The 15129-nt window shown below is 39.4% G+C and overlaps 1 long non-coding RNA gene across 1 annotated transcript in view; it reads left to right on the forward strand.

The window, feature by feature from the left end:
- Positions 1-3504: 3504 nt before the first annotated feature.
- LOC308579927 overlaps positions 3505-15129 on the forward strand; it is a 35168-nt gene continuing 23543 nt past the window's right edge. The window contains exons 1-2 of the long non-coding RNA XR_014004641.1: positions 3505-3534; positions 12710-12782. This is a non-coding gene — a long non-coding RNA (uncharacterized lncRNA). The remainder of the gene's footprint in view (positions 3535-12709; positions 12783-15129) is intronic.

A 15129-nucleotide genomic window follows, 5' to 3' on the forward strand; every position in this document is an offset into this window, starting at 1 on the left:
AAAAAGCAGGACCTTTTCTCTGCTTTCCTTAATACATTTTATTTTGAATGCCATACATACTTTGTTTTAATTTCTCAGAGGCTAAATTTATTTTTTCCAATATTTACTTAGTTTACTTTTATTTGTTTTAGCCATAGGCCATAACAAAGTTCAAAATATAAAAATGCTGCAATCAACATAAGCATAAAACAAGAATCAAACTGACAGAAATCATGAGGCTGTAACAATAAGACATCAGAAATCCAACTTCCAGTCTACAGCAAGAGTATCACAAGAGCTTCTACAGCAAAATTAGCTCATTACTACCAGAGATCCATGCAGTGATCTGATTTTTCGCAACTTGACAATGAGTTTGATCCACCATGGTAAGCTGTCTAAGGAAGGAGCAGTAGAACATATAATGAGAGATCCCTTTGATTACTTTTTTGTGTGAATACTACAGCAGATATTTATTTAATTTAAACATTTAAGCTGCTTTTCTGTTGTTGTTTTGCTGTTTTTAAATGCTTGAGGCAATTTACAGGACGGCACTTAAGATAGGCAGCAAAATGCATAATTTTTTAAGAATCAAAAGAGAGTTTAAAGCCATGTTCAGGCTCTAATCAGGGTTTCTTATTGGCAGAGAGGATTCTAAGTGTCTTCAGCAGAGTGCACTTTAAACCTTTTAAACACCCTCTTCTATCCTGACAACATCTAACATGTGATTGGCTGACATGTGTTATCTATGTGCAATTTTGTATGTTTGATACCTCAGAGGAGGACCAGGAAGCCTACACAGTCCATGCCAATGAAAACACCAAAGTTACAGGCAGCAGAGGACTGAATAGAGTTTCCATTGAAATAACTTGCAAAAGAAAACAAATGCAAGTTACAGAAGAAAAACAATGTCCAAATTAGTAATGCAATGAATGTAATCATCATGAATAAGGAATGAAACAAATTCAACTTTTAAGGATAAAAAGGATTAACTAAATGGATTTTTTTGGGGGGGATGTAGAAACTGATAAATATGCTTCAGCTGAATGGTTACATTTAATCATGGCATAAAAATCATCTGAAAATTCCTTAATGAGAAATTTCATTGACTAAAACTGTTGTGCATTCTCATCTCAAACTGTTTTTTAAATGTAAAAATTGTCTCACATGTCAAGCTTTGTGAACAGCAGACATTTTTCTTCTTCATCATCCTCGAATCTGAAGTAGCAAACCTGTCTCAATATCTGGCAGGGATACAGCTTGCAATCTCCACCTTAGACTTAATCAGTAAGCAGAGTTCGTGGCTACTGTATAACATCCAGCTTACTTTTTCTCCTTTTTAAAATTATTTTCCCTCAACCAACACACCCTAAGTTGTGTAACGTTTTGCCTGATGAGAGATGGAGAACTTGCCTGATGAGATGGAGAACTTGACAGCTTGCCACATTCTTGTGAATTTTCGGTTGGTTCTAATAAAGTCCAACTGTGGACTTTGGAGTCTTCTTTTTTGGAGACATCCAGATTGATTCCACTAAATTATCCAACGGGGGGGACGGGACCCCATAGTCAGTTTGTGATGACTCATCCGGCTTATTTTGTTTACCTACGTAGCCTGATTAGAAAAGTTTACTTGCAGTTGTTCTGCCAGGCAAATTTTAGGAAGCCAATCCTTAGATAGAAAGTAAGTGAAGTTTAATCCAATAATTAAAAAAGCTCAGAGGAACCTTCATCACAATAGGCAAGAGTCCAGTTTCAGTTCAGGCGGAGCAGTGTGTGTGGGTGTGGGTGTGTAGAACCCATAGTGAATCATCAACTATACCCAAAACCCTGCTGGCTAGCTGTGACCAGGGCGGGAGGGTGGAGGTGGATTTTCCTATATTTTTCCATCCTCTTCTTTCTGCTCCCCCCACCCTGACTGCAGTGGGAAGCAATTGTGTATTTCGGGGCCGATGTAGTTTTGGGGTCTGTTAGGGGACATGTCAGAGGAACGAGGGGATCTTGGGGATATATAGTCGTTCTTAAACAAGCCCCTGAACATCTAGTTTTAGTCCCTGCTGTGGGTGTTCTAGGGGCCTTCTTGACAGCGGGCCTCCATCTCTGCCAGTGGAGTAGCACTTATGTAGGATTCCAACGGCAGGATTACAGCCTTTAGAGAACTGGAGCAATGTCCTCTTAGAGTTCCCAATATTGATGTAAAGCAGCCTTCCTCAACCTGGTACCCTCCAGATGCTTAGGACTACTGCTCCCATCAGCCAAGGACCAGCATGACCAGTGGGCAAGGATGACGAGAGTCTTTTTAAATATATTTTTATCAGTTTTACAATATACCCCCAATAATAGCCAAATTATAACAATAGTAATTAATTCAGATGATGAGAGTCTTAGTCCAAGGCATCTTGAGGACATCAGGGAAGGTTGATCTTTAAACTCAAATTGGCCAAGCTTCCAGATCCAATATACTATAACAGTCCTATCTTTCCAAGTCATAGATTATTTGAGGACAGCATTTAGAGTCCATAATTTTGAAGACAGGTAAAATTTACATCCCTCCCCCATGTAATCCAAAATCCCAACCAATCTAGCCTGATTAATCTACCTTTAACTTTGTTGGATCAAGGCAGGGTTTCTAAATTCGTGATCTGGTAAACAAATTCTACCATAAGGTTCTGACTGCATTTGGTCGATCTGTTTGAGTTAGGATGCTAATATATAAATCTTCAAATATCTAAAGGGCAGTCACATGGAAGATGGAGCAAGCTCGTTTTCTCCTGCTCTAAAGGCTATGACCTGACTCAATTGCTTCAAGTTACAAGAAGGAGCTTCTGACTAAACATCCAGAATAACTTTCTGATGATAGGAGTTATTTGACAGTGGAACAGACTCCCTTGGGAGGTGGTGGACTCTTCTTCCTTGGAGGTTTTTATGCAGAGGTTGGATGGCCATCTGTCATGTATGATCTAGTTGAGATTCCTGCCTTGCAAGGGGTTGGAGTACATTGACACTCGGGGTCCCTTCCAAATCTACAATTTTATGATGCTATGATTCTAAATTGCTATGCATTACTTACCCGTTCAGTTTCACCACTACTCTTTGCAGGATTCATGTATAATTCTCTGAGCTTGCGCATCTAACTGCATGCACTTTCCGCCTCTCTGAGCAGCATGCAAAAAGGAATACACCGCCAGCCACCAACAAATACATTTTCCCCCTTATGGAAATTAAATCAGATAAAATCTGGCATAAAGAGGGTGTGAAGTACTTGTCCACACCAGTGGAACAATATCTGTCTCAGAAATTGAAACTGGCAGATTATCACAGCACTCCTAGCCAGAGCATTAATTAAATTGATGGTTTGAGGGTGAATTATAATTTATAAAGATTGGCGCCACTCTGCTAATATTCCACCTACAGGGGATACAGCCAGTTGCATTTTGAAAAGTCAAGCAACATGGTTATATCAGAAATCTGGCTGGGTAGCATTGCTCTCTCATAAGCAACTTCCTAAACTATCTCAGACTCAGAATGAGAGGTTGGTGACCAAAGATCAAGACAAGCAAGGTCAGTGGCATAGTGGGGGTGGGGAGCCCCGCACACATTTTTTGAGAGGGCACAACCAGGCACTCCCACTATACTTCATTCATTGAGTGAGGCCATGCCTGGACTGGCTTTTGGGGCTGAGACATGGGCAGCTGCTCCACTCAGGTCTGGCCGAAGGGCGGAAGTGTCAGAGAGGTGGCGGCGCTGCCCCTCTCCAATGCTGTGATTGCCCATCAGAGAGGGGGTGGGCAGTGGCGCCGCCTCTCTCTGGGGGTAGGTCATGTCTTCCTCCAGATGCCCAGCGTGGAGAGGGAGAAATGAGCTTCCTTGGCCATGTTGCCTCATGGCAGCAGAGAAATGAACTCCATCAGGCCTGACCCCACGAGGCACCATAGGCTAGCTCTAGTCAAATTTAATAATAATAGTCTTCATTACCCGATCTAACAAACAAACCCTAAAATTAGGGGAATGCATCAACTCCAAAAGTTGGTTATGATTCCAATTTGGAAAATTTGGAAAAAATGAGACTTGGTTTCCATTTTATGCTTGGGAAATCACAATATTCCTATGAATCTTTTTGCTTTTGAGAGAATTATATGAAGGCGGCATAGTAATCCCTTCAGGGTGGATAAAGCCATCCAAATTACAGGCAAACGGGTTTCAGGGCTTTTGCACTAGCCACCTTTAAATTTTGATATAGATAGATGATAGATGATAGATGATAGATGATAGATGATAGATGATAGATGATAGATGATAGATAGATAGATGATAGATAGATAGATAGATAGATAGATGATAGATAGATTTAAACTATAACTTTTTATTTCTTGGCTGAATGTAATGAAATTTGCAGGCAAGATTGCTCTTTCTGAGGGCACGAATCCTGCCAATTTTCAGAAGAATAGCTGTAGCAAATTTCCCATAAGGCAGCCATTACTGTTTGAGGGTGGGTAAAAAGGTATGATGATTTCATCCCTCCTAGCATTTTGCAGGCAATTGGTCTAAAACAGAAGACATAAAAAGGGGGCCTTTAGGTAAGAACATTGCCAAATATCCAACCAATTGTTTGTGCCTTTAATGCTGATTTGAAGGCAAGAACGAAAGGGGTTTGCTTTCCTTCATATGACTTTTTTTCTTTCTTTTTTGGCGTGGGCACTGATTCAGTGGTATTAGGTAGGTGTGCCATGGTACTACACACAGAGCCCCAGGGAATGTGTGCTGGTTTGAGAAGTAGGCTGGGCTTGGTGTTGGAAAGTTCCTTCTTGTAGACTCATACATCTCTCATCCCTGTGTAGGAACAAAGCAATGAGTTTTGAGCTCTATAGCTATAAAAGGTCTAAGTATCAGATTGAGCACCCCTGAGATTCAAAATAATATTATGCTACTGTAACGTAGGCTCAGAATGAAGTAATATCTTAATATGATCTGTCATGTAGTCGTTCCGCTTTAGTCATGCAAACTACTTCTAAGTCAATCATCCCTGACATGCTGTTAATAGTAAATTGTTCCTTTCCAATAGGGATTTCCAAATTGGCCTTAATAGGCTGATGATCATAGACACCAAATGGTAGCTATTCAAAATTAAAGAAGCTGCCAAGTGTCTTAGCTGGAAGACAAATGTAATCTACCCTATTCACAATAAGGACAATTTGTAAGTTGAGACACCTTTTTGTCATGTGCTTATGTATAATTAGATATAATTTGAAAAGGACTTTCATTAACAAGGATACCTGCAAACATAGTTTTCCCATCTTTTAATTCACAATGTGGGTAGCAGAAGGAATTTCCAAGATCCAGTTCCATGTGATGGGCCAGAACTTTATTTTTAATAACACTTTGCATGAGTATCACAGTCATTTTTCAGTGTAAAATTTGTACAGTTATTCTTCAGAAGTTCTATGGCAGAGCTCAGTTCCTGCCAAATGATGCCTGAGAATTCTTGAACAGAATGTAAATATTAGTTGTAATTAGGGAGATGGATTCTTCATGCCAAACACTTAGAATCAATAAAAGTGGAATTAAGAAGGTCTATTAATTCACAGCACATTATCCTTTTGGAATTGACAAAAATAGTAAGTGTTCCAACCAGCTCACATCTGTCAAATGCTCACAAGGCCCCCAACCCCATTGAACTTCATGATGAAAATCTTCCCCAAACAGGAACAGTAATTCACATATCAGGCAGACATATGATAACAAACTCTTCTCAAAATGAAAAAAGAAATATTTTTAAACCACATCTCAGCTTGCAATATTATAAGATAAAGTAACAAGACTATAGCTATCCACCAAATTTTGGAGTACGGGAATAAATAGGTTTTTGCACAAGTCTGTGTAAATTGCTCACCACATGGTCTATTCACCCCAGATATGAAGGGTCTGGGATATTCTTTCCTAGTGTTCTTTTCTCTGTATATCCATGTAAAAGAAGATAACTGAATCATCGATACAGGGATCAAGATGTGTTTTCATGCTAAAACTCTATTCTGCAGGCAGATTGGCAGGGTGTATGTCTAACATTAGTTTTTCAATTGATATTCTGTCCCCCAAGTTTCTTTTTCTTTTTCTTGTTTTTTTAAAAAAAGATATTTATTAAAGTTTTTAAAGTATAACAGTAAAAATGAAAAATAAAAAGAAACATACAAAATAAAAACAGTTAAAAAACACATTGATTTTCCATAACATATCTTCTTTACACTTATTTCCCCGGACCTCCTCATACCTCCCTTTTTTGTATTCCACTTCAGTTTGTTAGTTCAGCAAATCCTTACCATTAAGCTTTTACCCTTTTGTAAACCTTTTTTCCTATCTCTTAAAGCATTACAGCTGGAAACCACTTAGTTTCTATCCAACATCCTTCTAGCATTCATTAATTTTACAATATTTCTGTAAATAGTCTTTAAATTTCTTCCAGTCTTCTTTCACCGACTATTCTCCCTGGTCTCGAATTCTGCCAGTCATTTCTGCCAATTCCATGTAATCAATCACCTTCATCTGCCATTCTTCCAGAGTGGGTAAATCTTGTGTCTTCCAATACTTTGCAATGAGTATTCTTGCTGCTGTTGTAGCATACATTAAAAAAGTTCTGTCCTTCTTTGGCACCAATTGGCCGACAATGCCCAGGAGAAAAGCCTCTGGTTTCTTCAAGAAGGTATATTTAGATACCTTTTTCAGTTCATTATATATCATTTCCCAGAAAGCCTTAATCCTTGGGCACGTCCACCAAAGGTGAAAAAATGTACCTTCAGTTTCTTTACATTTCCAACATTTATTATCGGGCAAATGATAGATTTTTGCTAGCTTGACTGGGGTCATGTACCACCTGTATATCATTTTCATAATATTCTCTCTTAAGACATTACATGCCGTAAACTTCATACCTGTGGTCCATAACTGTTCCCAGTCAGCAAACATAATATTATGTCCAACATCTTGTGCCCATTTAATCATAGCATATTTCACCGTTTCATCCTGAGTATTCCATTTCAACAGCAAGTTATACATTCTTGACAGATTCTTAGTTTTGGGTTCTAACAGTTCTGTTTCTAATTTTGACTTTTCCACCTGGAAGCCAATTTTCTTATCCAAATTATATACCTCCATTATCTGATAGTAATGAAGCCAATCTCTCACTTTGTTCTTTAATTTTTCAAAACTCTGCAATTTTAATTTGTCTCCTTCTTGTTCCAAAATTTCCCAATATGTCGGCCATTTGGCCTCCATATTGAGCCTTTTCAGAGCTTTTGCTTCCATTGGTGACAGCCACCTTGGGGTTTTATTTTCCAATAAGTCTTTGTATCTTATCCAGACATTAAACAATGCTTTCCTGACAATATGGTTTTTGAATGCTTTGTGTGCTTTGACCTTATCATACCATAAATATGCATGCCATCCAAATACATTGTTAAATCCTTCTAAATCCAAAATGTCTGTGTTTTCAAGAAGTAGCCATTCTTTCAACCAGCAAAAGGCTGCTGATTCGTAGTAAAGTTTAAGGTCTGGCAGGGCAAATCCACCCCTTTCCTTTGCATCTGTTAGTATCTTAAATTTTATTCTGGGCTTCTTGCCCTGCCAGACAAATCTAGAAATATCTCTCTGCCACTTCTTAAAACAGTCCATCTTGTCCACTCTTTTTCTTTTTCTTGAAGGCTCTATTCCTGGAATATTGCATGAGCCTCTGTGACACAAATCTATGTTTAAGAGCTGCCCTTCTGCTCCAAGAAAAACAATCCCAATTTCTGTGAGGGCCGTGTCCTTTAGAAGAACTCTCAGAAAGAGACTGGGGCTCCATAAAGCCAAGCTTTATTGTAACACTCGTTCTTGGAGCCTGGTTTCTTGTTCCGAATACATATTACTAGGCTGGATACTCAAACCTCAATCTTAACACTACCTCTGCTACTGGATGAGGGGGAAATTGTAACACAGACTATCTTACTTAAAGGGAATTGTAACTTAAATGTTTTCTTAATTGTGGCATAAATGACAAAACGGATGGTTCAGAAAGATGCTATGAAATATAAGATATGCACAATACCCATTAAAATTGTTTCTATTTCTTAGTTTTCCAGACTGAGATTCTTCCCAGCAATTGCCCCAAATCTCAAAAGTGGGATCCTGAACCTCACAATTATTCTACCATTGGCATATCCAGACAGAGTCCTCAGATGATTCAGGTCTCTTGTGAGAGAGATTTGAGCAGATTGTTGTTGGGAAAGAATTCTTTTTTAATGTTGTGCCTTTCTCAGCAGTTGTAGTGTCCTCCACTTCCTCTGGTTTGGTTAGTAGGTCACCTTCCTTGGGTCCCACCTGAGCAAAATGACTGGCAATTCTGCTTTTTAGTTTGGCTGCTGAGGTGGAAGGAGTTGTGGAACCTTCTGGAGCAGCTTTTGGGGGGGGGCACAGCAAGGTACAAGAAAGAAAAGAGAAATCTGCGGGTGTGACATTGATCTCACCTGCTTTCTCTGCCTTGTAATCAAATGCCCCAGGGTACATTATTTTCAAACTGTTTCCACCACTCTTTTGTCCATTTTGTCATCTCAAATTTTATTTTGGCAACAGTGTATAGAAGTGGTAGTTTCAGACTGCCCCCAAGGAGAGACTATGCTCTAAACACATTCAGCTCAATGAATCCCCTCTCCCATGCACCTGAAGTAGGGATGGACTAGCCAACAATTATTAGTTCTCTCAATTCCTCCTTTTCCCAATATTAAATTCAGTTTGCAATGCTATAGCCATTTGCGATTTTTTAAAAGGAAAATCCTTGCAAAAATCCTTTAGCATTTTAATTTCTCCTAATATACACATTTTTGCACATAGTTTTGACAATTGTACATTGTTGTAAGTTACTTTCACTAATATGTACATTCATATGCACACATATATGCATGCTTATACACATTGCTTAGCTTGAGAGCTGCCTCACAAAATTCATAAAAGTGTGAACTTCAAAGGATGGCTGTGTTTCTGTTCACTTATTGTTTCGGAAATTGCAAATTTAGTAAGTTCATATTTAAAAGATAACTGGATCATTTCCCCCCACTTCTCACCACCCCCATTCTGGAAATATCCTTAATTCCTTTTTCCTGCAATCAGTGCCTTCCTGCTTTTTCAATACCTGTTCCTCCTTCATACTATGTACTCAACTCAATGTCTTCACCTCTTAGGATCAAAGGATCTATTACCTTCAAAGGATATATCATGATAAATCTCTTAGTTGTGGAGTGCAAGAACTCTTGAAGACTAGGCTGCCTAAGAGTAAGAGGGAAAAGGCCTCAACCATTTAAACTGCCTAGTTCTCAATGTTGCCTATGTTAAGGACCACCATTTTGAATATAGTGGTAAGCGAGGAAAAGCTTGATAAGAACAAAATATTTAAAAGTATAAAATCACAAGTCAGCTTAAATAAATGAGACTCACTTTTGGCTCATCTAGAATTGCCCTTGCCTTGCTGCTTTCCCCCAGGGATACCCGATCTTTACAGCTGAATCAGCACAAACGTCAACCGAGTTTTCTCCAGATTGGCATTTGTGCCTATTTATCGTTCCGTGTGCTGCTCTGGTGCCGGTTCGCCAGAGCAGCTTCGTCACGCTGGCCACGTGACCCGGAAGTGTCTGCGGACAGCGCTGGCTCCCGGCCTCTAGAGTAAGATGAGCGCGCAACCCTAGAGTCTGTCAAGACTGGCCCGTACGGGCAGGGGTACCTTTACCTTTATCGCTAAAGAGTGGGATTTCTGGGGGGGAAGTGATGGGGCAAGAGCAAAACCACTCAGACTCGTCACAGAACAAGAGCAAGCCTGGGTGAGCCCTTAAACTCACCACGGATACTAAAAACATAAAAATCTTGGCGGCAAGGATAAAGAACAAAGCCTCAAAAACTAAGAGAGCTAGAACATTTCGTAATAATCTCTGAATTACACTGAAGACCAGTATTTATTTAAAATAGTGGTGTACTGCACAGATAAGTTATCAGCATATTGTAATTGTATGTGCGTGTGCATAATTATGTACAGATGCAAAGATCTCATGTAAAAAACAGCCTCTATTCCCTCCAGCTGAAAAGATAACATTCCAAATATATATTCATTTGGTAATTAGTTTAACTTGGATACATAACTTATTATTGTATAGACTTGTCTGAGGCATGTGCTCTATGTTGTGTATGATGTGGATTATATTCGATGTGAATGAACAAAATGTGGACTCTGATCGTTGCACAGAGTTGTGTATATTTGAAATATAGAATCATTGAATTGTGAATGTTTTGTCAGTTTTTTCCATGCATTTTCATTATTTAGGACCTTTGTGAATGATTTTGTTTTATTAAATAGCTTTACAGGCTAATCCACTGCAAATGTAAGCCTCCCTTGGTTCAATGGCATCTATTTTCAAATAAATATACATACTGGTGCGTTCACAGTCATTTTTGGCTTTTGTCACATTGCATAGATGTCAATAATGTTTCTAAAATGCATTTCTTTTATATGCAGACTTTGCTGTACCTGAAGTGCCATATTAATACTGTTATATTTTAATGTGGGAAATCCTTATATTTTTTCACACTGATTTTTTAATAATGGCTTGGACATGATTTTATGACTTTTTAAATAAGTAAAACTAGACCATGACCATGTCATGAATTCACTGCTGCATAGGATGGAATTGAATCAAAATTGTACACACATTAGAGAAGTATGCATCCCTGTGCTACCACTGATTTTAGAATGTGATAACGACTCCTTGAGGCAGAAGATTAGTTTAGGGGTGTAAAGGGCAGATTTGTTCACCAACAGAAGAGAATGACTGGAGGCCCCAGAAGGAACAGCAGAGGGGGCTTCTGCGCAAGCAACAAAATATCCCAGCTGACCTTGTCAACGGCATATAAGAGTTTAGTGTTAAATGAATTGTACCCCTAATATTTCTATTAAGATCTTAACAAAGCATCTCATGTAAATCTCTGTATCACCTACCACTAAAAAGCAATGCTAATTGAATGTAGCAAATTGTTTTTGCTCTTCACTCAATCATTATTTTTGACATACTTTTTTTTAAAAAAAAATCCCCATCCACCTTCTCCTCACTAATTACCACACTGATAGGAAGCCTAGCCTAGGAACATAACAGATGTGTGACTCTCCCATTTGCTCTAAGGCAGACTAGATAGGCACAATTTATTTCTGTTACACTTTAATATGTGCAGAGGGGAGCGCTATAATTTTCCAGTAATGTAATCTAAGCAAGACACATGTAAAGAAAGTTGTGTCTGTATGTTTTCCTGGACTAGGTGTGCAGCACACAAATGCTTTATTTAAACGAACAATGCAATTTCCCTAAGCTGGGTGTTTAGTTTTCTTTATGGAAGGAAATGGAAATTGTTGATTTAGCTCCCATCTGCACGCAGCAACAATTGCCAACATTTGTTCTTTTGCATGAACACTTAAACACACACTGATGTATCAAGCAATAAAGATCTCCCAGAGAAAGAAAACAAAATACAGAGTCCCTGCAGCAATCGACAGTGTGTGGCTAGGCACACTCAAGGGACCAATACACTCCATCACTGTGAAGGTATAGATCCCCTTCTCTCTTTCACTCCTTTTGCAAAGATGTCTGATGTCCCTCCAGGTTCCACAATCTGGATTTGATTATAAACCCTGAGCAGCAGATCTATCATTCATGCTCCTGAACATGCCAACATGCGCCATTTGTGGCGATGCCAACCAATGGTGAAGCTTCTCTCATTATTGTCATTGAAAATATAGTGGTTTGGTGTTTGTGCTATTTCCTGGATTTTGGTGATATAAGATTGCCCAGCAATTTGCTTCTTTTGCCAACAACACTAAAGAATTTTATAATAAATCCCTTCTATATTTACTCAGTCCACCGCTCTGTCACTGAAATTAGCCATTTATGAACATATGTTCTGTAATACCTGTTTTCTTTTTCAGTTTGACTCTTCTTTGAATCCTAGCAGAAAATCAATCAAAATATGGTTTGCTACTCCTTTCCCTCCACTTTGAAGATTGTTTTCGTGTGTGTGTGTGTGTGTGTGTGTGGTTTTAAATGGATATAGTACTTACAATTTCACAATATATGACAGCAAAGCTAAATGGACCACACTTGAGATATGGTGCATTTTGCTTAGAAATCCTGTAAAACAATTGATATGAAATATTAACTACAACTACATTCAATGTAACCAGGGGACAGAAAAATTAATTCAAAAGAAGTAAAATATCTAAATCAGCTTGTATTGCCAAGTCTATGATTCTGCTGTTTGTTTTTTAAACTTTGTCTCAGGGAAGGCGTAATTTCTATATCAGCTGCATATAGAGCAGCATACCATAAATGATCAGATTTACTCAGAATATAAGCATTACTTTGGTGAGTGACAATCCAAATCAATGTGCATGTAGCCTTGGTTAGATACTCTGAATATGACCAACCAGCTGTTTGGTAACAAGAAGAAAACAAGGAGAAATAAAACCATCTCCATAACCTTCCACCCTGAAAAGTTTAAGAGTGCTTACTGGGGCTACATTTGTGTAGCCCAGCTGCTTAATAAGGTAGGGAAATAGCACAGATGCAAAATTCCTCACGCAAACCAAGAAATGCTTGCTGCCACAAAAGTATGGCCCCTAGCTAGATTGCACTAGTAAGATATCTTGGACATTTTCACTGACATCACAATATTCCAGATATACAACCTTTTCCATTGCAACCTCACAACTATGAAATGAACTCCTGAGAAGACGGAATAGATCTCTGGAGGTAGGTACATCCCAGTTTCAATCACTGGCATTTCCAGGTGGAATGCAGTGGGGGAAACCTCTGCCGGTGACCCTGGAGAACCACAGCCAGTCACAACAGACAACATAGAACTTGATGGACAAATAATCTGACATGGTATAAGAAGATTTCCTGTATTCATTTCTAGGGTGCATTAATGTACAGCCTTCTGACTTTCTCTCCCCACTTTTTAAACCCTGAAAATTCTACCTTACAAGTCTAGTTGAGGAGTGGGAGAGCACTACTTTTATTGTGTGTGGGGGGGGGGGAATCTTGGTCCTGTAATAATTTTGATGCTTTATTTTTATTGTATGTCGGGAGTTAGCTTATGGGGATTTTTTTTGCATTGCTTCTAGGTATTTCACAAACTGTCTTGAGCTTTAAAAGAAGCAGGGTATAAATACATACATAATACTTAATGACCATATACCAAGAAAAGAGAGAGAGAGAGAGAGAGAGAGAGAAGGTCAATATGGATCTTACATACATTGAATTATATCCGTTCCACAGCATCAAAGCAGAGGACAGACTTTCTTCCACGTAGGCAATTGGATTCATTAGTTCATATGAAAGAGTAGAACTGACATGTGTTAAACTGACCACAAGAGGTCACTCTTATTTTTTTACGGCATGTACTGGAAGTGTATTAAGAATTTCAGCGGCTCTAAAGTGTTCTATTATTGTATCTATTTCAAAGCAGAATTGCATATAGGTATCTACACATGAGTAACTCCAATTGATTTCGGTGAGACTTACTCCCAGGTAAGTGCAGATAGGATTGCAGCCATATCATAACCCTCATCATCATTTACCTGCCCTTCACCCTAAGGTAGCAGTTTAAAGCAACTTAGAATAAATTGAATTCTAAAAATATACACCTCAGGGGACAAAAGCCTGGGTAAAGAGGTGTGTCTTCAGCATTCACTGACAGCTGTGCCGTGGAGATGCCAGATGTACTTCTCTGAGAAGGGGGTTCCACAACTTTGTGGCTGCCATAGAGCATGCCCTCTCCTGGGCAGCCCCTGAGCTTTTGAGAGCAGTGCAACAACCAAGAGGGCCCCCTCTGCTGATCTCAGCACCTGAGAGGGTATGTAGGGAAGGAGGAGGTCTCTCGGGCATTTGGGGTCTGAGTCCTTTGGGGCTTTAACACCTGCACAGTGAACCAAATGGAGATTCTGAGTCATTTTGAAGTGCAGCCCCATGGAGAGAGGAAGTTACCAGAGCATGGAATACAGTAGCCAAGTTATTTCTGCTCGAAATGGAGCTACAGCAGTAGTGGAGGAAAGGCACTCCTAGCTGCCAAAGTCATCACAGTTGTGACTCTCTTAGTTTTCTTCAAGGAATGCTCAGTATTAGGTCACAGGAAAGGCACAAGGAACGTTTGAATGTCACCAGGCACTGCTGATGCATAGCCCCCAATTCCTTTTAATAGGCCTCTATAAAAGCACTCGATGGATTATTGCTTCCAAAGATATTGACTTGGCTGGTCTACAAATCCTTGCCAGTAAAATGGATATTTCTGATCTATTTCCACCACTGCATTGACTTACAATGCACTGCTGACATATGATTTCTGCAGAGAGAGAATAATGGATTTCTCCCATTTTCCTTCATCTTCATTCAATCCACTCTGTCCTGCAATCCACTCTGCTTGAATTCTGCTTCAACTAGGAGAAGGTCTAAAATTAATTCGGGAATTGGAGCATACTGTTTATGATTCCTTCATCTCATTTGTATCCTCCCTGCCAGAAACAGCGGTGGATAGGTAAGATGTACTCCACACTGTTTCTCTCCCTGCTCTTTTTTTTACCTACTGGTGAAATCTTCCGCCCCCTGCAATTCCCCTGTTGATTGACACCATGCCATTATTAAGCTTTTCGTTTAGTAACAGTGCAGGAGTAGGGAATTTTCATCAGAAGTGTAAGAGGAGAAGGAAGGTTTTACATTTTCTTCTGCCTGCAAATCCCACTTCTGCTGCTGAGCTGACTAGGGAACAGCAGAGTGATGAAAAGGAGCTGGACTGCTGAAAAGAATGAATCTTCTTGTGTAGCCCCACACCATTCTTCCCACTGCTGATCAGTGGGAGGGTATGTTGTGGGCCATGTAAGATTTGCCAGTTGGCCAGAAGCAGCTCAGGGGGTGCGGATGTTTCTCAGAGACTATGCATACTGACTGGAGAATGTGCACATTGCCTGGAGAATGTATACATACTACGTTTGAGATATGCACATTACCTAAGGCCTGCTGAGAATTATGCATAATAGCCAAAGAATGTACCAAATTAAGCCAAATGTGCACATTCTCCAAGGCCCAATTATGTGTAATGGCT

Source organism: Podarcis bocagei (assembly GCF_964188305.1).
Source record: "Podarcis bocagei genome assembly, chromosome: 2".
In the NCBI taxonomy this organism is placed as follows: domain Eukaryota; kingdom Metazoa; phylum Chordata; class Lepidosauria; order Squamata; family Lacertidae; genus Podarcis; species Podarcis bocagei.